We start from the raw sequence: 22,849 nt of genomic DNA, 5'->3' as shown, positions 1-22,849 counted from the left end.
CATCACGAGAAAAGCATTAATTGGCATCGAAAAATCCAAAGTGATAGCATCACTTAGTGAATTAAACTCCCTTAAAGCACGATTTACGGAAGCATTACTAGCATATAGCGTTCTCGTATTAACCCCATAGAAAGGAGACATATTACGAAGAAACCGTTGAGGGACATTAAACCGAATCCTTTCTAATAAGTATGGACAGTCAATTAGGCCCTTGACATTTTTGAAAATAAAGGACAAGGAGAGTATAGATCTTCGACTCTCCAAGGATTTGAGACTTAGCAGAGTAAGACGAGCAGTATAAGATGGTATGGGCTTCTCCAAATTTAACGTCCAAAGAGCATACTTAAGAAAGCGTTTTTGTATTCTCTCTAGTCTATTTATAGCTGTCATAGTACTAGGTCTCCAGACAGCATATTCTAAATGAGACATTACAAAAGAAGTATAGAGAGCTTTAAAAGTATAAGGGTCACAGAACTTCGCGGAATTGCGCCTAACAAAACCCAGCATTGAGTAAGATTTAGAGGTAACGTGGCTAATATGATTATTGAAGGAAAACTTGCTATCAAATATAACCCCAAGGTCCTTAATCTCACTAAGACATTGAAGTTCACAATTAGAAATACTATATTTTGAGCTAAGTATATTGGATGACTTAGAATAGGTCACGTGTAAGCATTTAGATGCATTTAAGGACAGATGAGACCTGAGACACCACAGATGTAGCTTGGTAATGTCATTTTGCAATTTCAATATACCATCAGGCGACTTAATAATTGAAAACAATTTTAGGTCATCAGCGTAAAGGAGACATTTAGCAAATGTAAAGCTATTGCTAATGTCATGAACAAAAATATTAAATAATAATGGACCTAGTATACTCCCCTGTGGTACCCCAGAAGAGGCAATAAAGGGAATAGAAGACTCCCCATCAACAGTAACAACACTCCGCCTGCTGGATAAATATGAACTTAACCATAACAGAAAGGAAGAATGAAACCCAAGGCATCCTGGTTTATTAATTAGTACTCTATAGGAAACCCTATCAAAGGCTTTCGAAAAGTCAGTATAGATACAATCTACCTGCGAACCAGCTGAAAAAGACTCCATGCAATACTCACTGAAAACAGCAAGGTTAGAAATCGTCGACCTCTCCGCAACGAAACCATGCTGATAAGGAGAAATAAGGGACTTAACCGCAAAGCTAAACTTAGCATAGACTGCATGCTCAAAAATTTTGGAAACAATGGTCAGTTTGGATATGGGTCTGTAGTTACGCACATCATTTTTGTTGCCACTCTTGAAGATAGGCGTAATAGACGTAACCTTCCAATCATCAATAAAATTCCCAGAGGAGAGTGATTTGTTGAAAATAAGTTGGAGAGGATAAACCAGGGCCGGACAGTTTTTCAATAAGTTGGGAGAAAATCCGTCTAAATCTGTTTGAGAAGAAAACTTAAGATTATTAATAGCTTCACTAATATCATCAGAAGAAAGATGTAGAGCTCCGAAATTTAAGGCAGAGTTCAGACTATTCGAAAAATCGAGCGGTTGATAACTATCATCCACAGGACTTAAAAAAATCAATAAATAAGTTAGCAGCCTCATTTGGAGTTTTCGCCGAGCTATCATCCAGGAAAACTCCGGTAGGCACACTAGCGGAACACTTTTTGTCCTTAAGATATTTCCAAAAACATTTTGGATTCGATTTGATGTTACCCTCGATATTGCGCATATACTCAGAATAAAGAGTTTTATTCAAAATATTAAAATCCTTTAAGTACGACTTATATTTACTGAAAAACATGTTATTCTTATTCTTTTGAAAATTTTTTAAGAATTTGTTTTTAAGATTCTTCATTTTTTTTAATTCCTTAGTGTACCAAGGTAATTTGTACGCTCTTTTTACCCGCAGGGGGATTCTATCCAAACATTGGGTGAATAAAATAGACTTAAAAGTGGAAAAGCTAACAGAAGTATCAAGTCCACCAAGTAGCTCCTCCCAATTTATTTCAAGTAAAAAATCATTGAGACTTGCAAAGTCACACAAAGAATAATTAAATATTAATTTACTGTCAGTAGTAACCGGAAGAAAATGATAAAAACTAAACTCAACGACAAGTGGTAGATGATGATTGTCCTTAGAAGTAACTGGATTCAAGCACTCACTAACTTCACAACAAAAATTGTCACTTATGAATATGAGATCCAATAATCTATTTAGAGTATTAAAATACTTATTAATTTGAATTAAGTTAAGACTAAGTACATTATCGATAAAATACAACTCCAGATTTGAGATGACATTATTGGGCGTGAGACCGTATTTATTAGAAATGCTGGTTGCCCAATTAATGTTAGAGAGATTAAAATCGCCAAGCATGCAGAGATGGTGCTCTTTAACGTTTTTGAGAGCTAATGATGCAATGTTGTCTGCGTGTGCCTTGTGTAACTCAAAAGAGCTGCCCGGTGGCACGTACGATACGAGAATATATAAAGAGCCTTGCGGTGTGGAACCGCTAACACGTACACAAAGCTGATCCAGTAAAGAGTCACCATTTGAAAGTGGGACTAAAGACGCTTGCAATTGATTTTCAGCTCACTATTATTGTTTATGTGTAATCGGTTACTACTTGCTACGCTCGTAATAGCTTTCGTCGACCCTTCCGAAAAATCTGAAAAGGCTTTACGGTAACATTTGTTGGCCAGATATCCGAGCATAATAATTTTTCATAAGAGGACTCAGGAACTCCTAATTTAAAATTAATCCTATACAGGGATTGAGTTGAGACGTCTTTCTTTATCAGTTTAGAGCATGAAAGTAGAGTTCTGATACTAGTGTTAACAATTGGCGAAGGAGAAGCAGAAGCTTCGGATACTGGCGCCGCAGTCACTGCAGCCGTAGTTGTAATAGTAGCGCAAGCATCAGCTTTACCAATCGACGCACAAGCATTAGCGTCAGCCGAAGAATCAGATGGGAGGTCAAAAACTGAGATAACATCAGTTATTGCCGACGTCACAGTGCACGTAGCTATTGAATGCATTGGGCAAGCCATTGTTGTTGTGGGAATGATATTAGAATTGACACTCTTATTTGGTAATAGAGTATGAGCGTAGGAGAGTGTGCCAACGAAAGATGGAACAGAGGTAGCACACGTTGATAATGTATTAACTGGCATCGAAGAGTAATTAGCTTCGCTGCTAACTCTTAGCTTGAAACTGTCAAAGGCAACATTGAAAGATTTACGAAGACATTTTACTTCAGAGGCGAGGGCAACAATCATTTTATCTTTATCAGCAAGTTTGCTTTGAATAGATTGAAAGGCCGAATTTATTTTGGCAGATTCCAGCACTAGCTTATTGTATATTCCGGATATAAACGCCACCTTGTGTAGTCTTGGCAACTCTCGCTACTTCGCAACTATTGATTTGACTTCTGGGTTCCATCAAATCTCTATGAAGGAATCCGACATACCAAAAACTGCTTTCTCAACGATGAACGGAAAGTATGAGTTTTTGAGATTACCTTTCGGCCTTAAAAATGCACCGGCCATTTTTCAACGCATGATCGACGACGTATTGAAACAATATATCGGCAAAATCTGCTATGTTTACATAGACGATGTTATTGTGTTTGGTAAAGATGTTGATGATCATTTGAAGAATGTCGAAATGGTATTTTCTCAATTGCTACGATCCAATCTTAAAGTGAATTTAAAAAAAAACAAATTTCCTGCATACTGAGGTTGAATTTTTAGGGTGCATCATCACTCCCGAAGGAGTTCGTCCCGATCTAAAAAAGGTGGAGGCCATGAACTCAATTTTGCCACCATGCAATTTGAAGGATCTAGAAACTTTTTTGGGAATGACCTCCTACTATCGGAATTTCATTCGGGACTATGCCAAAATAGCTAAGCCATTAACAAACCTAACGCGTGGGCAGAATGCACAAATTAAAATTATAAAACTGTATGAAAAGAAAAAGGGTTCGAATGTGTATTACAACGCAGTACTGGAAGTGGACGTAGAAGCTTTCACGAATATATTAGCTGTAGAAAGGATAAATGTAGGTTGGGAACGGTGCAGAGTGTATGATGTAGTCCAAGTACTTTGTTGTTTTAAATGCAAAGGCTTTCATCATAAGGCCAGTGACTGTAAAGAAAGGGAAGTGTGCACAAAATGTCTTGGTGAACACAAACATACCCAATGCGATAAGGAACCAGTTAGGAAATGTATCAACTGTATGAGGGCAAATAAGGAACTGAATCTTGGGCTTGATGATAACCACGATACTATGGATAGAGCATGCCCTGTATATCAGCAAAAATTATCCGCAAGGAAAAAAAGATTGTTTATTAGCAACCAAAGCATAAAAAGTACAAAAATCGAAGTAGTGGGGTGCGTAGCTTAGAATGTATATATCTCAATATTTGCAGTATAACAGCAAACAAAACTGAACTGGAGAGGCTTGTCGAAATAAGAAAACCAAACATTATACTATGCGCAGAAACATGCACAACTGATCTTATAATGGATACCGAATTAAATATTCCGACATACAAATGTATTCGTTGCGATTTCCATAGTAGACATACGGGTGGTGTTTTGATGTATGTTCATGAAAATTTAGAGTTTAGTATAGTCTGCAATATAGCCATTAACATGAATATATGGTGCATTATTATAAAAATCAAAAAATGTGCGTTAAAATGGCAAATTGGTGTACTTTATCTCTCACCGAGTAGCAGTGACGCCGACTTTATTACGTTTTTAGATGAAATCTTGACTGAAAACCTCAAGGAATCAGACAATAATATCATAATTGGAGATTTTAACATCAATATGAATATATCGTCAACATACTCGAAACACCTATTAAGTTTATTCGCACAAAGGGCAATGATTCAAAGAATTAATTTCAATACGAGAATAACAGAGAACTCTTCTACCAAAATTGACTTGCTCTTTAGTAATAATGATCAAGTTAGGTCGGAAAATATAGTTGAATATAGAATTTCGGATCATGAAACAATTAATTTCAAAGTGCCAACAACAAAGTTTTGCAAAATGAGAAGTTACTATACTTTTACCTCATGGGAATACTATAGTTCCGAAAACCTTTTAAATAAGCTAAGAACATGTGATTTTAGCTTTATGCGTAATGCGGGAGTAGAAAATAAAACTACAGCACTGAATAATATTCTGACTGAAGTAATGCAAGCACTGACATATGTGAAGAGAACAAAAATACAACTGAGAAATAAGTGGTATGACCGTGAGCTTATAGCTCTCCATAAAAGAAAACTTGAGCTATATAATATTGCCACAGAAACAGGATACTGGGATGAATACAATGTATTAAAGAAAATATACAAAAGTACGATTATGTATAAGAAGAAGATGTATATGGAAGGCAGAGTTCGCAGCAATAACGGAAACATGAAGCGGATGTGGAAGTGTCTGAAAGACCTCGCAGAGCTTACAGATAACAAAAAACATATCACTAAGATAGTAATACATGGCGAATGCCTCGATAATGAGTATCATATAGCTAATGCCCTAAACAATTTTTTGTACAGAGCATAGTAGAAATTAGTGATAGTATTGAAGAAATGCCTACTGCATCCGAACTAAACGTTGATCGTTCGATCGCAATAGAACCATTTCTTTTCACTGACATTGTGTTAGATGATATAATGAATATCACAAAAGCTTTCAAAAATAAATATGGCGGAGAAAAGCTTTTATCTGAGCGTGTTTTCAAGGATTCCATGATGTACATTGGTAACTTTTACAAAGACATAATAAATGAGTCCCTAAATAATGGCATTGTTCCAAACTGCTGGAAAGTTTCAACAATAGTACCTGTGGAAAAAGTAAGAAATACAGTGAAACCGGAGGAGCTACGGCCAATCAATACGTTACCCTCAGATGAGAAAATTATTGAAATGGTGGTGAATAATCAATTGGTGGCATACCTAGAAAAGCACAAAGTTATTATACCAGAAGAGTCTGGATTCAGGAAGAGCCATTCTTGTGAAACAGCACTCAACATGGTTATTGCAGAATGGAAAGAAGATATATCAGATAAAAAAGTAGTGGTGTCTGTCTTCTTAGACTTGAAACGGGCCTTTGAAACAGTTGATAGACGGGAATTGTTGAATGTTTTGTTCAAAACTGGTGTCAGAGGACAGACTTTGGAATGGTTCCGAAGTTATCTCAGTGACAGAAAGCAAAGGACGGTAATTGGAAACGCAGTCTCATCGGTTGTGGATGTAGATATCGGATTGCCACAAGGTTCAGTACTTGCACCGATACTATTTACATTGTACTAAATGATATAAAAAAATGCTTAAAATATTGCAATATACGTCTTTTTGCGGATGATGCACTGCTCATCATCAGTGAGAAATATTCCGACTGTGCAATGCAGAAAGCACAAGAAGATCTTGACTCTCTATACAACTGGTTGTGCCTTAAAAAATTTAAGTTAAATATAGATAAGACTAAGTTCATGGTATTTTGCAAAAACCAGAACATCATACGTAATAACGATTTAAACAATATAACCCTGAAGATAAAAAACAATTTAATTCAAAGAGTAAATGAAATGAAGTACTTAGGAGTTTTAATTTATGAAAACCTGAATTTTGGAGAACATATAAATTATCTTGAAAGGAAAATTGCGCAGAAAATAGGATTCATGTACAGAACATGCAAACATATTAGTCAACATCATAAAATAATGGTGTATCGTTCAATTATTGAGCCGCACTTTATATACTGTCCTACAATTCTGCTGATAGTGAGGGATATGCAAATTAAAAGACTACAAATACAACAAAACAAGGCAATGCGATTTATATTAAAATGTCCCCCAAGAACATCAAAAACTATAATGCTGAATCGGTTAAACTGGCTTAGTATAAAACAGTCAACAAGTTACTTCATTTTGAAATTTATACATCATGTAAGATTAGGAATGCTACCGAGTTACCTGAGCATTAAAATATTATATAATCTCGAGATCCATAGCTATAGAACTAGATACTGCAATAATATAAGACTTCCTAGAGTAAGAACATAGTTCGCAAAGAAGACTTTAGAATACACTGGGTACAAAATGTACAATGAACTACCTACTGAGATAAAAGATTGTGAAAATATTAATAAGCTTGAAGTAAAATTATTTTTATATTGTAAAACACTTAATATTTAATGAAACAAATGTTTAATTAACATCAACTAGGTCTTAAAGACCGTAATAAAGAAATATAATAATAATAATAATAATAATTAAGGCCAGTGCATTGAGGAAGGTAGCAATACAACTTGAAAGCGCTGCTTTGCAAGCTTTTACTGACCTGAAGCGTGTGCTGACCTCCGCCGATGTTCTGTCATTTCCTGATTTCGGCAAGCCTTTTTACCTAACAACTGACGCATCGAACTACGCAATTGGTGCAGTTCTATCACAAGGGGATATAGGTATGGATAAACCAATTGCATATATTTCTCGTTCCCTAAACCAGACTAAAGAAAACTCCGCCACCAAAGAAAAGGAGATGTTGGCTATTGTATGGGCATAAGACAATTTGCGATCGTATTTGTACGGTGCCAAAAAGATAAGGATATATACCGATCATCAACCTTTAACCTTCTCCTTAAGCTGCCGTAATTATAATGCGAAATTAAAAAGGTGGAAGGCACGAATCGAGGAGTATAATTACGAAATAATTTATAAGCCAGGGAAGGCTAATGTGGTTGCCGATGCTCTTTCACTTCCGAAGACCGAAGTAAACGCTTTAACGGATTCTGTGGTGGCTCAACCGTCAGGAAGCGAAATTGGAAACAATGATGAAGATGCTGCATCGGAAGCAAGGATGCACTCCGCTGAACAAGATAATTCCGATCTGGTACCGCATGTAGAGGTACCCATAAACGTCTTTAGGAATCAGTTAATATTTGAGGTAGGTCAAGAATCTCGATGCCATGAGCAACCGCATCACGGTTACCGCAGATATTTAATTCCCTACCAAACATCGATAGATCGAACCTCATTCCAATTCTTAAGGAATGCCTTAACCCTAATGTCATAAATGGCATAAAAATCCCTGAGGAATTCATCCAACAGTTGCAAAACGTGCATACGGATAATTTCCACAGGTACAAAATCAAGATAACTCAGCGCCTAGTGGAAGATGTAACTATCCCTGACTGAATTTTCAATATAATTCAGGAAGAGCATCGCAGAGCACAAAGGAACCCGAAAGAAAATCGGGAACAGGTTTTAGAAAAATACTACTTACCAGGTATGTCAAAACAAATTAGGGATTACGTTAAGCAGTGCGAAGTCTGCAAGCTTAACAAATATGATAGGCACCCGGCTAAGCCTCATCTCCAACCGACACCGATTCCCGGCCACCCATGTGAGATCATCCACATGGATATTTTTTAAATCGAAAAACAAAAGTCCCTTAGTTGTATTGACAAATTTTCGAAATTTGCCAAACTGTTCCCTATCAAGAATAAGTCGTCCATTTATATCCTAAAGAAACTTACCGATGTTTTACATTATTTTTCCGTGCCAAAAACCTTGGTCATCGACAACGAGAGGGGATTCCTAACACCACTCGTTCTCAATTACATTAGGTCTCTCGGGATTGAAATCTACCAGACGCCTTCACAACGGAGCGAGACCAATGGCCAGGTGGAAAGGCTACATTCAACCTTGATAGAAATTTATCGATGCTTTTCAAAGGATCTTCCCAGAATGACTCCCAAGGAGAGGGTGGCGATTGTTGTAGATAGATACAACAATACTATCCACTCTATAACAAAAAGAAAACCGGTGGATGTATTCTTTAACAGAACGGCTAGAATAAACTATCAAGGCCTAAGAGACTTTAGGGACCAAACGCACGCAAATATCAAGGCTCTCTTATTCCACGAACAAGAGAGTAGAAATGCAAGGAAAAATATAACTCGCTCGCCCCCTCGGAACTTTAATAGTGGTGATGAATTATTCATCGCCAACAAACAAATAAAAGGGAAACAAAAGGCAATCTATAAAAAAGAAGCCGTTGCCGAAAACAGAAATGTTACCATTACCACGGAAAAGGGAAAAAATTCCACAAAGTGGATGTAAAGAACGTGTAAGATAACATTGGTCAAGAGGTTAATGAGAAGCTTAAGATCATTAGAATCCGGAGGTCCGGATGCGAGCGTTAATGCGCCTGTAGCCGTTGAAGTTATAGTGGTTCGTTTCCCTTTTTCTCACTGGTGTGGGATAACTGATTCGGAGGGGTTCAGTTCCCCAAAATGATCTTCTGCTTACTTGCGTGAAGTCATCCGTGCCATGAGTAGGTCGTTTGCAATTATAAACGCTTACGAATAAAGGGATCAACGCGGACCTTCCATAGTCAAGTTAACACCTATATTCCAATGCAAATGAAAAAAAATGCGTCACAAAATATAAATTGCAAAATAAGTGCAAGTATAAGCTGCGAAAAAGGAGGCAAACATGCGTAAAAGAAACGCCAAAATAAAAAAAAATAAATAAAAAGAAAAAAATAAAGAAAAGTTATAATAAAAAAGGGGGAATGGAGATTCTCTCTCAAAAAAAGAAAAAAATTCTTTTGCATGAAATTTACTAACAAATTAACAATTCTAAATTTTTCCATAACCAATAACACTAGTCGAATTAGAAACTTGCAACTAATATAACCAACTACTTCACTAAAGGGTTCCCAACTAATGGAAATAGAAAAACCATCTTAACATAATAGACTTCACCAACTTTTACTAATTCACCTTCCACTATGCAACTCGAATTAGGATAAGTTCTTAGAATATTCTTAAAAAATTTATTGTATGAATGAACGACTGTTTGAAATTTCATAGACTATCTTAGCAAAATAGACACTAAGATGATACAATTTTTACTAACATTACTATAATTCATAGCATCTGCCTCTGCGCAACCACGCACTCTTATGAGATATTTAAAATAGACCCACCATTGGCTTCTATACGATATGGATACGGTTGGATTATCGATGGACACTTTAAGCTCATTCACATAATAGATCTGGAGCGCTACGACTTGGCAATGGCTCAACTGGAGCGTTTATTAATCAATCTCAATGAAACAACAACAACAACGGAGGTACTACTGTTCCAACTAAATAGAATTCGCATGCATTTAAACGAGCTAAGAGGGCACAACCTTGCGAGATCGAAGCGATCCATTAAGTGGATAGGGTCTGCCTGGAAATGGGTAGCTGGATCACCAGATGCCACCGACTGGGATAAGGTCCTCAGCAACGAGAACTCCCTTAATCAAAATAATAACAGACAATACAAGGTAATAGCGCAATCTTCAAGAAAACTACGAATTATTGCAGAAGCTAAACACCATTGTGACGATCACAAATGACGTCGTTGAGCGGAGAACCAGGGAAAGGCTCGAACAAGATGTTCAAAGTAAAATAACCCTCCTGAAGGAAGATATAAACGAGCTGATACGCGCCTGCCAATGGCCAAGGCTGGCATCGTCAACAGTAATCTTTTAAGCAAGGAAGAAGTTAACCAGCTTGTTGGCGAGATCGACATCCTTCCATAGAGTAATGCCATCGAAGCCATCGTGTATAGTAAACCCTCGACCTACACTAACAACACGCTATTGCTGTATGTTTTAGATCTGCTTAAAGTCACAGAAGAAAGATTCAACCATCTTATCACACGAGCTAATATTCGGAGGGGCCACCGGATAGAATTGGCCTACAAAACTATTCTTATAATCAAACGGGAGACGTATGGCATAAAGGGAGATTGCTTGATATGCGAAAGAAGATCCTTGGAATTATTACCGGAGGCCGTTTGTTTGGCCCGCCTCCTCAAGGGCGGAGAAACAATTTGCCCTTACTTAACAAGCAACGCATCCACCATCGAAATAATCAAAGAGGTTAAAATTTTCCTGGACAATTTCGTTGGCACCATAAGTTCAGGTAAAACCACTGCTAATCTTAACGGATCCTATATTCTACAGGTAGAAAATGATACGGTAGTGATCAACAACCAGACATATTCAAGCATTACAAACTCAGGAGTTCAGGTGCTCCCACCAATCCTAACTAGTGTCACGAACCACACAATGGCTTTAAACCTCGATCTGGTACATGGAATGGCAATAGACAACTTGAAAATATTGAAACTCCTTAAGTCTGAGACGAATTTGTTCATGCTATCCGAGGGATCAGGACTACTACTACTTATGATACTAATTTGGTTTATCTGGAGGAAACTCACAGCAAGGATCCACTTACCCGAAATAAAAATCGAGAACCGACTCAGTCCAAGGATCGATAAACCCCCTTCGCCATCTAATCTGAGGGGCGCAGATATTTAAATGGGGAGGCGTTAACACGCCGCGGCACCCAACTCATTCCATTCCCACACTCTACCTGTACGCGTGCCGCTGTATCAGCATAATTGCAGTCATACCATTTTGCAACCCAACACCCTAATTGAAGGCCAATGATATTTCAACATATACACCTGTGGGAAACCAAGTTCATGATTAGTACAACAATAGGACCAGACAGTAGCGTCAGCAAATTATGTTTCACACGATTGTGAGTGCATGTCAACCGTGAGACGCTAGGGCCTAAGCCAGCGTACCAAATACTGCGCACCCCAAGGCAGCAGAGCAACAAGTCTATATAAGGAAGCAACGCGCATCAAAGTGGCAGTTGCATCGTGGACTACTAACCCGCTTGTTCTATTTCAATAAATTACTGTAAATCTAACTTTTCTGTGTTTCATTGCAGGGCAAGTTGGCCTTTCAATTTTTTATTGTTCAAGGACCTTCAGTCGTTTACTTATATTTAACTATATTTCGAGGCCAAGTTATGCATTTTAATTTGAATTTCGGATGCACTTACGTTTTTGTTTCCCACATCTCAATTAATAATTGTTCGGCCTTGCTGATTCCACAAATTCCTTTTTTTGTATTTCCGCTTTATTTGTAGTTTTCCATTGTAGTTTATTTTATTATTTTCCCACAACAGATTAAAATGTTCAACATAAATATGTTTTAGAAATTTGACAGCTATTGCGGGCAGACCATCGATTATTTTGTGCAAATTGTAATCGACCACAGAGTCGCTCAGCAAATTGCACATAATTTGGGTCCAATTTCAATGAAACTAAGAAGAATTTTTAATATCGTTGACAGTTTTTACATAACGAAATTGGCTAATTTCGGCTGAAATTAAAAATCTTCCGAAATAAACTTGATTTTGGGATGTGGAGACATAGTATTCACTTCACTTTTCATATCAGGGTTAAAATAAATAGCATTTGCAATTTTTGTTAAGCCCGACTTAAAGTTGACATAGTCATAACGCCATAATCATAACCATATTTGTATTTATTCATATCAAAAGTGGCATCAGTTATTGGTGCCTTAACCTAAAAATCGTGCAAATTTTATAAAAATTAAGAAAACGCAAAAAATCACAAACATTTTCATTTCATTCATTCATTCAATTATTAGAAATTACATTAGTACAGTAAGATAATATATCTTTTATAGTACAACAAACAGTGTTTAGATATATATTTAACAAGATTGAATGAAATTTTGGGATAAAAAAGGGATACACAGTATTACTAAAGTTAAACTAAGCTAATGATGCTATACTAAGTACAGTAGTAGTGATATAAAATATATGTAGATATAGTGGACATCTTAAGGACAGTTACTTAAAACTATACTCAAAGTAAACGACTTTGGAAAAAATTGAGCAAAAAAGAAAAAAAAAAAACAAAATGGTCAGATTAAGATTAATGTGTAGAGAAATAATTGAAAAGAATGCGATTGTACAAAAGTGTGGTGGCAGCAGCGCGCACCCACGTAATTGTAAAAAATATAGATGTAGGCAAAAAGGAAGAAAACAAGAACACAAGAAAAGTTTCGTGAATAAATGTAATTGATATATTTAGGCCTGTGGCCTAAACCTACCGGCCCCTTGCCGTAACAACAAAGAAAAAAATGAAAAAAAGGAATGCCACGTCATCGCACGTCCAGTAAGGCATTATGTCGATGTGCAGATGCGGACTGCAAGCACTGCACGTCGCACGGTGGACTTCGCGTCTCGTTGTCCTGTGAAGAAAAAAGAAAAGAAGTTATTAAATATACGTACGTGGTTTCTGATTCCGTGCAGTAATTACTTAGTTTTTATGAAACGCTCCTATTTTTGGCAGGCTCCAGAGACTACCAGCCCGAATACGGTCGGTTGGGTCAGGAGACCGCCAACTGTTGCTGGCGTTCCGCTCACCATCACTTCGGCGTATAGATCAGCGCCGAGTGTAAGCCGAACTGGCGATGAGCGGTAGAACTGAGGATCCGCAAGCTGCATGAATTCAAAAGGCGCGGCAATCTTCGGGTCCACATTAGACGTCGGACTCAAGCGATAGTGGCCTTTGACCACTGCGGCTTGAGTGGTGACGTGCGTCGATGACCCGAACTTGCCGCGCAGAATAAGGGTGCATTGCCCTGGTCCCTGGCACTCCAATTGGAGATCACGTACCAGCTCTGCATCGACGATTGTGCTGGTGGCGCGGGGATCGATGATAGCACGAACCAGATGTAAATTCCAACGCGATTCGATGCGCACTATGGCCGTCGGCGCAATGGGCACGAAAGGCCGCATGATGGGTGCTGGAGTAGCTTGGAGCAGTCGGCCGGTTCGGAAGCCTTCCGGTGTACCACGCGATAGTGTCCTTGTACTTTGAGCTTCAAGAGGTTATTGCGCCGATTTATTTCGCCGCTGCTGTCTCTCGCGTTTGGATGGCTTGGTGGGGCCTCGTTGGATTCCGATGTCGCGGTGCCGCCAATTGTCGCCTTCCTTTCGAGGTTTCCTTGTTTTTTCCGCCGTTCGTTCGTGCTGCAACAGCGGCCGGAAACTGCGCATCCCGTTCCTCCTCGTTGACGGTCTCATTCCTGTTGTTGCTCTCTCTTCCTCCATTTCCTCTTCCTCCACCTACTGAGCCCAGGACTTTGTCGGCCCCATTAGGTGGATTGACAACGTGTCATCGGACGGGTTGTCGTCGACAATGGTTGCTGCATCATCGCGTTCAGATAGACGCTCATCTAGATGGAGCGTGGTGTGGTGCTTTTGCTGGCACCGTTTGCAGCGATATTTTCTATTGCACTTGTCCACGCGGTGAAAGGGCGACAGACAATTCGGACAGTATTTGTGCAGCAGCACGGCCCGCAACCTCTCCTCCGGGGATTTTTTTCTGTATTCGGCACAGATTCGGAGATTATGGTCCCTGCCGCAGAGCTGGCACGCGACGTCGAAACGCTTTGCGCCTACCTCTGACTTGGCCAATAAGGTTTGGTAACGGAATAAAATAAATAAAGAATATTGGTGTCATTGATCATGCCCAAATTGAGGTTGGCGGAATGTTGTTTGGGTGGCGTAAACCAAAAAAAATTATCTGTAATATATTTTCGCAAAAGAGAAAAAAAAAACATTTTATTGAAATAAAATTTAATTGAAATAAAAAATTGAAGGCCATAAGTACATACTTATGCACGCATCCATGCGATGTGGCTGGCGCTTTAGCGCCATTAGTACATTTTATGATCTGATATATGTCGGTAGATGTCGCCGAAGTAGTCCTAAACATTTATATTTGATTTGTGGTGAACTTTGTTTTCACAACAAGTGACCTGCCACCACACGGAACGGTTCGAAACTTGGCTGGAAGGGTATTAAAGAGTTGCACTTCCACCATTCAACAATATTTTTGACGTGTATTGTCGATAATGTTGAGATTCGTTGAATTAAGTATTCTAAATCTCGACTAAATGAATGGTTGATCGAGATCTGTAATACGCGACATGTGTGGCGTGTATCATCGCAAAAGGCATAAGGTAGGTAACGCAGTGCATTCACAGTCAGTCAAGTTGAGTGTAGAGATTTTGACGAGCAGATGTCGCTTTTCCATTTCCTGAATGAAAAAAAATGTCATTCATATAAAACATGCGGTGAGTATAGATACTAAACTGCGTAATCTGACCTTTTATTAACTAATTTTGTATTTTTATGTTCAGGTTTTCTTTCCATGGGAAGCTGGGAAGCGAAATATTACGCGATAAACAAGATGCGTCCTTCTAATGACAGGCGCGAGGTCCCAAGACGTATTTGAAGCGTTTAGCCGCCCCAAAGGCATGGATTTTAGACAAATTGGGAGGCGTATTTGCTCCTTGACCATCAAGTGGCCCCCATAAATTGCGCGAGTCATTGCCCTTAATGATTTTCTTGAGGATCGTCTTAAGTATGCCCTCAATGGGGCTGCTAAACGCTTCAAATACGTCTTGGGAACTCGCGCCTGTCATTAGAAGGACGCATCTTGTTTATCGCGTAAAATTTCGCTTCCCAGCTTTATTTAAAACCATGGAAACAGGTTTTCTTACCTGAACATAAAAATACAAAATTAGTTAATAAAAGGTCAAATTACGCAGTTTAGTATCTATACTCACCGCGTGTTTTATATGAATGACATTTTTTTTTCATTCAGGAAATGGAAAAGCGACATCTGCTCGTCACAATCTCTACACTCAACTTGACTGACTGTCAATGCACTGCGTTGCCTTATGCGCTGCTACATCCCCAGCGGGTTAGGGGGTCAGAATATACCCGCGGTAGGTATGCCTGTCGTAAGAGGCGACTAAAATACCAGATTCAAGGGGCTGTGTAGCGCAACCCTTCAGGTTGCCAGCGCAATATATAGCTTCTCCAAACCCAATTGTCAACCTCACCTATCCGCGGCGAATCCTGTTTCACCAACAGACGAGGCTCTGGCGACCCCAAGCTCCTCAAGGAACTTGGGGTTGGGGAGGGAGGGATGGCCTGAAGGTTTAACGTGGCCACATAAATCGTTCCCAAGATGGTCGGGCTAGCACTTTAATGATGCTGTGTTACCGGAGCGTACCGGATCTTTATCCGGCAAAGGACCATCACATCGATAACACTCCCCAAAGCTTTCGGGGAGCAACCTTATCGCTACAACAACAACAACATGCGCTGCTACACGCCACACATGTCGGAGGACCATGAACGAATGCGTGGTGGCAGCGGCGCGCACCCACGTATTTGTTAAGGAATGATTAAGGCGAAAAAAAGGAAGAAAATAAGAACACCAAACCAAAAGGTTTCGTGTTAATAAAAAAGGAATTACAAGTGTGTTTTTATTGAATGTATATAAATACAACAAGTGTTAAGGAAGATTTTAACAAATGTTGTGGAAAGTTAAAATATTAAATATATTTGTATTAAATTTACACTTACTTGAACGTGGGATAACGTGTACCTTCGTTGGCTGCTGGATAAAAAGAGATCGAGCCTCTTTAGGAGGAGGATATATTTAGGCCTGTGGCCTAAACAGCGCTTATAATTGCTTCGGTTTACATTGTTCCTTATTGCAGCTGGGATTGAGTTCCATATACGAATGGTGTTGACGAAAAACAGCCTTGTAGAGACAACAAAATTAAAGCTGAGTACAACTATACTATATGAGAGATCTAGCAAATGTGAGTTTTTCATATAAGTACGGTGGGGATTTAGTAGAAATCAACCTGAACAAAAAAATTACACTTCTTGCCTTCTGATAGGCGAATGTGTCACATCCTAAGAGTTGAAACCGCCACGCAGAAATATAATCGAACCTGCGTAATCCAAATACCTAGCGAGTTACCTGATTAAAGGCAATCTCAATTTGATGTGCAGAGCACGAGTCTAATTTGTTGTAAACTAGCTCAGAGTAGGTTATTATTGGCAATATAAGCTTTCTTCTAATTTGAGGAGGCGTAAACGGTGCAGATTGCGCAATGTACCATACACTTTACCAACAACAGAATTGATATGATCAACACAAGTTAGGTTTGAGTTAATTACGAAACCCAGATTCGTGATTTTAGGAACAGTTTGTAGAGCAGTATTACCAATGCATATAGTAGGAGTTAGTACATCGACGACCTTTTTCTTAGAAATAGGTTATACAAGCGATTTATTAGCATTAAGGCCAAAGACCATTACTATTGGCCCAGTATTGCACACATGATAGGTCATTATTTATTTTGACAAAAAGTGTGCTTAGGTTCGCGAAACTACCAGATAAATGCATTTGTATATCATCTGCATACGCATGCATGCTCATGTGCTTACACACTGAAAAAATTTCGTTTATAAAAATACTAAATAATAAGGGCCCAAGGATGGAGCCCTGCGAAATACCTTGGATTAAGTTTTTCCTACCCTACGCTTCACTTCCTGTGTTGACAAATTGAACTCTTCCAGTTAAATAACTTTCCATTAGCATCAAGGCGCTTTTAGTAAATCCGAAGTATAGCTGTAGTTTATAACAGAGCAACTCGTGGTCGACACAGTCGAAAGCTTTTGAAAAGTCTAGTAAGCAGAGCAGGTTGAACTGGTTATTATCGAAGGGTATTCGGATATCATCGATTACTTTTAGTAATGCAGTTGCGCAGCTGTGATTAGCTCTAAAACCCGACTGGTACGGCGAAAGTAGATTATGCCTCAAAATATGTGAGTTGGTTTGATCTGCTAGCAGCCTGTCAAAAACTTTAGATAATACTGGCAGAATGCTTATGGGTCGATAATCAGTGACTGAGCTCGCAGACCGTTTTTAAGGAACAGGCTTAACTATGGCACACTTCCACCACTCAGGAAAGCAAGATGTCGTAATGCAGTGGTTAAGAATGTGTGTAAGGGTACCCAACACAAATGGTAAAATAATTTTTATAAATTTAATTCGAACACCATCAATTCCAATTGCGTTGGACTTTATTTTAAGAATACTGCTTACTACCTCACATTCAGTAACCGTAGAGAATTCGAATGGACTTCCAGAGAAACACACAGAACCATTTGGAACAAAATTATCAAAGTCAACACCAACGTAAGAATAGATTAAGAGTTTTTAATATAAGCCGGAAAGTGTTCTATAAATAGGGCTCCACAATTAGCTCTTTTCTGAGAGGCCAAAGGCACAAGAGAAATTTCAGATAACTAGAATAAGGACCTGGTAAAGTAACTTCAAGTGAACATCCACCATGCCTATGCATCTTCCGGTGGCAGGGGTACCCAAAGATAATTTGCTGTTGCATTCATAGAGAACATAAAATTATAATATGGGACAATTGATTGATGTTACGAAGTAAATTAGACGCGCTACAAAAACAAATAAATACAGATGACTATTTAATCTATTATGCGAAATTCTTGAATGGATGTTCAATTTGAAAAGGGCAAAGTACTGCTAAAACTGCTTTCCCCGAGAAACCCGGGAACGAATTGATAAGACTAAGCCTATCCTTCCTTAGCAGCAGTGCCGAGCACCAGTTCCGTGCTGGACAGGAAAATAAAAGCTTGGTTGTCCCCAAGTTGATCATATGAACGCAGAAATATAATCGAACCTGCGTAATCCAAATACCTAGCGAGTTACCTGATTAAAGGCAATCTCAATTTGATGTGCAGAGCACGAGTCTAATTTGTTGTAAACTAGCTCAGAGTAGGTTATTATTGGCAATATAAGCTTTCTTCTAATTTGAGGAGGCGTAAACGGTGCAGATTGCGCAATGTACCATACACTTTACCAACAACAGAATTGATATGATCAACACAAGTTAGGTTTGAGTTAATTACGAAACCCAGATTCGTGATTTTAGGAACAGTTTGTAGAGCAGTATTACCAATGCATATAGTAGGAGTTAGTACATCGACGACCTTTTTCTTAGAAATAGGTTATACAAGCGATTTATTAGCATTAAGGCCAAAGACCATTACTATTGGCCCAGTATTGCACACATGATAGGTCATTATTTATTTTGACAAAAAGTGTGCTTAGGTTCGCGAAACTACCAGATAAATGCATTTGTATATCATCTGCATACGCATGCATGCTCACGTGCTTACACACTGAAAAAATTTCGTTTATAAAAATACTAAATAATAAGGGCCCAAGGATGGAGCCCTGCGAAATACCTTGGATTAAGTTTTTCCTACCCTACGCTTCACTTCCTGTGTTGACAAATTGAACTCTTCCAGTTAAATAACTTTCCATTAGCATCAAGGCGCTTTTAGTAAATCCGAAGTATAGCTGTAGTTTATAACAGAGCAACTCGTGGTCGACAAAGTCGAAAGCTTTTGAAAAGTCTAGTAAGCAGAGCAGGTTGAGCTGGTTATTATCGAAGGGTATTCGGATATCATCGATTACTTTTAGTAATGCAGTTGCGCAGCTGTGATTAGCTCTAAAACCCGACTGGTACGGCGAAAGTAGATTATGCCTCAAAATATGTGAGTTGGTTTGATCTGCTAGCAGCCTGTCAAAAACTTTAGATAATACTGGCAGAATGCTTATGGGTCGATAATCAGTGACTGAGCTCGCAGACCGTTTTTAAGGAACAGGCTTAACTATGGCACACTTCCACCACTCAGGAAAGCAAGATGTCGTAATGCAGTGGTTAAGAATGTGTGTAAGGGTACCCAACACAAATGGTAAAATAATTTTTATAAATTTAATTCGAACACCATCAATTCCAATTGCGTTGGACTTTATTTTAAGAATACTGCTTACTACCTCACATTCAGTAACCGTAGAGAATTCGAATGGACTTCCAGAGAAACACACAGAACCATTTGGAACAAAATTATCAAAGTCAACACCAACGTAAGAATAGATTAAGAGTTTTTAATATAAGCCGGAAAGTGTTCTATAAATAGGGCTCCACAATTAGCTCTTTTCTGAGAGGCCAAAGGCACAAGAGAAATTTCAGATAACTAGAATAAGGACCTGGTAAAGTAACTTCAAGTGAACTTCCACCATGCCTATGCATCTTCCGGTGGCAGGGGTACCCAAAGATAATTTGCTGTTGCATTCATAGAGAACATAAAATTATAATATGGGACAATTGATTGATGTTACGAAGTAAATTAGACGTGCTACAAAAACAAATAAATACAGATGACTATTTAATCTATTATGCGAAATTCTTGAATGGATGTTCAATTTGAAAAGGGCAAAGTACTGCTAAAACTGCTTTCCCCGAGAAACCCGGGAACGAATTGATAAGACTAAGCCTATCCTTCCTTAGCAGCAGTGCCGAGCACCAGTTCCGTGCTGGACAGGAAAATAAAAGCTTGGTTGTCCCCAAGTTGATCATATGATATAGAATATACTCGGTTGCTGCATCTGACCCGATTTTCTGGCCTCAACAAGGGTATCCTCCTGAAAGGTGCATTTGTTGCACCCTGCTGCCTGGCCTCTCACCGAACAACACCAGGCACGACGGAACTTGCCTTGGGACACCCAAAGTGCACCCACGCTTCTCATGGCTCCAGTGGGTTAGAGGGCTTAGAGCATACTCGCGGTAGGTATGCCTGTCGTAAGAGGCGAATAAAATACCAAATTGATTCAAGGGGTTGTGTAGCGCAGCCCTTCCAATGGGTTGCCAGCCCACTATATAGCTTCTCCAAACCCAATTGTCAACATCACCTATCCGCGGCGAATCCTGTTTCACTAACAGACGAGGCTCTGGCGACCCCAAGCTCCTCATGGAACTTGGGGGTGGAGAGGGAGGGATGGCCTGAAGGTTTAAGGTGGCCATATAAATCGTTCCCGAGATGGTCGGGCCAGCACCTTAATGGTACTGTGTTACTGGAGCCTGCCGGATCTGTATCCGGCAAAGGACCTTCACATCGATAACATTGCCCAAAGCGTTCGGGAGTAACGTTATCGCTACAACAACAACAACAACACGCCAGGTTTGAGACAATCTATGTTACTGTAAGGAGGTTATGTTACATGTCGCTACAGGACAATAATAGACTTCTCGAAAGATAACCTAAGAATCCCAAGAGCTATTCTTACAGGGTATTATAGACTGAACAGCCGTATGCAGAGACTGGGCATACTATCGAATAACACCCTGCAAAAATCGCGAATACTCCATGCATGCTTTAATGGAGTACTCGCTATGGCCCAACTGAGTGCTCCAAAATTAACCACAATTCATAGAAACAATGGTCCAATTAACATTGCGATGTCCTAAGACTAGACCATATACTCCAGCTCCGCATTACATCAGAGTAATCCATGGAGTACCCACAGTCCAATAAACATCGTGTAGCGATTACAATCTGGGCATACTATCGAATAACACCCTGCAAAAATCGCGAATACTCCAGGCAAGCTCCTCATAGACTTGGGGTGGAAAGGGAGGGATGGCCTGAAGGTTTAATCTGGCAATATAAATCGTTCCCGAGATGGTCTGTGTTACCGGAACGTACCGGATCTGTATCCGGCAAAGGATCTTCACATCGATAACATTGGTTTGAGACAATCTATGTTACTGTTAGGAGGTTATGTTACAAGTCGCTACAGGACAATAATAGACTTCTCGAAAGATAACCTAAGAATCCCAAGAGCAACTCTTACAGGCTATTACAGACTGAACAGCCGTATGCAGAGACTGGGCATACTATCGAATAACACCCTGCAAAAATCGCGAATACTCCATGCATGCTTTAATGGAGTACTCGCTATGGCCCAACTGAGTGCTCCAAAATTAACCACAATTCATAGAAACAATGGTCCAATTAACATTGCGATGTCCCAAGACTAGACCATATACTCCAGCTCCGCATTTCATCAGAGTAATCCATGGAGTACCCACAGTCCAATAAACATCGTGTAGCGATTACAATCGTTAAAAACGTGCAATGATCGGCTTACAATATGTTCGTGTAGAAATATGAGTTGGTCCATTGCTGCATTACAGTGGAGTATAATGGTTAGTACTCCAGTATGACACAAGTGGACCACCCCTGCAAAAATTTCGAGTACTCCATGCATGCATGTTTGCAGTAGTCGCTATGGACCAACCGATTACTCCAAAATTAACCACAATGGGGTGAAACATTGCTACAACAACACCAACATCAGAGTAATCCATGGCGTATCCACAGTCCAATAAACATCGTGTAGTGATTACAATCGTTAAAAACCAGCAATGATCGGCTTACAATATGTTCGTGTAGAAACATGAGTTGGTCCATTGCTGCATTAAAGTGGAGTATAATGGTTAGTACTCCAGTATGACACAAGTGGACCACCCCTGCAAAAATTTCGAGTACTCCATGCATGCATGTTTGCAGTAGTCGCTATGGACCAACCGAGTGCTCCAAAACTAACCACAATTCTTAAAAAAATATGGTCCAATTAACATTGCGATGTCCTAGGACTGGACCATATACTCCAGCTCCGCATTTCATCAGAGTAAAGTAAAACTCAGGGAACAGAACCCAAAACTTGCAGAAGAGGAACGCATACTCCCCAGGGAAACGCGAGTCACTCTGGCTCAACTTCGTTCTGGATACTGTAACAGGTTAAACTCTTACATATCCAAAATCAACCCCGACATACAAAATGTATGCCCCGCTTGCAATGTGTCCCCACATGACACCAACCATCTCTTTAATTGCAATGTGGAACCAACGTCTCTAACACCCCTTTCATTATGGTCCACCCCTGTTGAAACAGCAAGTTTCCTTGGACTCCCGTTACAGGATATTGATGACAATTTGTGACCGGTCGCGGTTATTAGGTGGGGCGAAACATTGCTACAAGAACAACAACATCAGAGTAATCCATGAAGTACCCACAGTCCAATAAACATCGTGTAGTGATTACAATCGTTAAAAACGAGCAATGATCGGCTTACAATATTTTCGTGTAGAAACATGAGTTGGTCCATTGCTGC

General features: G+C 39.3%; 1 long non-coding RNA gene across 4 annotated transcripts in view; it reads right to left on the bottom strand.

Moving 5' to 3' along the window:
• LOC137250025 (uncharacterized) overlaps positions 1-22,849 on the bottom strand; it is a 30,009-nt gene that overhangs the window by 4,365 nt on the left and 2,795 nt on the right. Inside the window, exons 4-5 of one of the 4 annotated variants that reach the window (XR_010952705.1) lie at positions 14,594-15,018; positions 12,654-14,502 (exon numbers count right to left, since the gene is read on the bottom strand). The exons of 1 other annotated variant lie outside the window; for it this stretch is intronic. This is a non-coding gene — a long non-coding RNA (uncharacterized lncRNA). Of the gene's footprint in view, positions 1-12,653; positions 15,019-16,358; positions 16,540-22,849 lie in introns of those variants that run through there. 2 more of the 4 variants (XR_010952702.1, XR_010952704.1) reach the window with 2 other exon arrangements.

Source organism: Eurosta solidaginis, chromosome 4 (genome assembly GCF_040869045.1).
Source record: "Eurosta solidaginis isolate ZX-2024a chromosome 4, ASM4086904v1, whole genome shotgun sequence".
Lineage (NCBI taxonomy): Eukaryota > Metazoa > Arthropoda > Insecta > Diptera > Tephritidae > Eurosta > Eurosta solidaginis.
This window is presented reverse-complemented; position numbering and strand designations above follow the sequence as displayed.